Source organism: Nannobrachium achirus, assembly GCF_963921795.1.
Source record: "Nannobrachium achirus genome assembly, chromosome: 16".
Lineage (NCBI taxonomy): Eukaryota > Metazoa > Chordata > Actinopteri > Myctophiformes > Myctophidae > Nannobrachium > Nannobrachium achirus.
The window spans coordinates 50,200,883-50,202,908 of NC_137823.1; positions in this window are offsets into that span (position 1 = coordinate 50,200,883).

Consider the following 2,026-nt stretch of genomic DNA (forward strand, 5'->3'; position numbering starts at 1 on the left):
GCTTTAGAACACTGTTTCTCAACCTATGGTCCACAGACTAAAGGTGGTCCATGGGAAAATGTTTAAAAATGTAAATAAATAAAATGTACTTTTGTTAAATGTATTAAAACATTTTAAATAATACTTCCTTCAAATGTAAGAAATATTTGAATTAGTAGGTGTGGTGTGGGGGGAAGCTTAAAATTAAATAATGGCTGTTAAGGTCTTGATATAATTTGTTGCGTGATACTCCATGCAACAAAAGCCCTGATATTTGCTAGTAGTCCAGACTAGAGCTCAATTTTTTTTTTAGAACCACTGATCTATTCCTATATGGTTAGTCGGTTACCCTTATTCCATTCTCTTATTGTCTCCACCAGCCGAAGGCTGAGGGAGAGTATGTTTTCCCCTCCGTCCGTGTGTCCGTGCGTGCGTCCGTGCGTGCGTGCGTGCGTCCGTCCGTGCGTCCTCGCACTTTGTGAGCACCTAATCTCAGTCGCCGCTGGCCCGGACGCTGCCAAAGTGAGCACACACACTCCCTGGATGCCAATCTAGAACCTCTGCCCTAAATTTTTCAAATGGGCCTTTTCTAGCGCCACCTAGTGGCCGATGTTTCGCCTCCGTGCGTCCTCGCAGTTTGTGAGCAGCTAATCTCAGTCGCCGTTGGCCCGGTCGCTGCCAAAGTGAGCACACACATTCCCTGGATGCCAATCTAGAACCTCTGCCCTAAATGTTTCAAATGGGCCTTTTCTAGCGCCACCTAGTGGCCGATGTTTGCAAAACACATTTCTGTGCACTATTCTTACAGATTTTGTCCAAAAATCCTACAGATCGGTAGGCAGTATCTCGACAGTCATGTGATCGACACGGATCTGTCCGATTTTGCATATTCCATCCTGATTGGCTAAGATTGGCTTCCAAAGTTTGTAGGATTGCGTGCGTCCTCGCAGTTTGTGAGCAGCTAATCTCAGTCGCCGTTGGCCCGGTCGCTGCCAAAGTGAGCACACACATTCCCTGGATGCCAATCTAGAACCTCTGCCCTAAATTTTTCAAATGGGCCTTTTCTAGCGCCACCTAGTGGCCGATGTTTGCAAAACACATTTCTGTGCACTATTCTTACAGATTTTGTCCAAAAATCCTACAAATCGGTAGGCAGTATCTCGACAGTCATGTGATCGACACGGATCTGTCCGATTTGGCATATTCCATCCTGATTGGCTAAGATTGGCTTCCAAAGTTTGTAGGATTGAGCCGTTTTGAACAAAATGCCTCAAATCACAAACGCAAAGTGCAATTATCATGAAATCGCGCACACACGCTCCCACTAGGCCGAGGAAGAAATGCCACGTATTTTTTTTTTAAATCAGCCTCATGGTGGCGCTATAACAGGCTGATTTGTGGTTTTACCTATAACTCCACCGATCAGTTCACCAGGACGCACGGTCTGGTGGAGACCTGTGCTCGGAAGAGCACTGCTTCTAGTTTTATCTACTGTAACCTTCTATATTAAACTCGCATGTACTATACTGATATCGTTATTGTAACTTATGTATGAGCGAGCAGAGAAATGTGATTATATGAGCACATCCATTTATTTATGATTGAAAAAAGTAAACAGCACATGGTACAGTCAATCATAACACAAAAAAGTCCTGGAACTTGACTCAACCATTGACTCAACCAGGTAATCCAGTACACTTCCCCTTCTTGAGATTCTAACTCCCTATTCTGAGAAATGTCTTGACCTCCGACCAGTAACTGACATCATTGAGTCATCAGTTGAAAACCCATGCCTTACTGGAAGATTATAAATCGAAAGTTAAACGGGCCTACTTGCATAACCAGATCGCTTGCAACAAAACATGTTGTACTTTTGTGTTTCTCTGCTTATTCACACTTATGCATCCGTTTTCGTTTTAGCACTACAGATCATAAGTAAACATTGATTATGGGAAATGATTTTACACTCAGGGAACAAGAAATCCACTTGTGAATAATAATGTGATGTAAATTCCTCTTTTCTTTCTTTGTATTACAGCATTTAGTA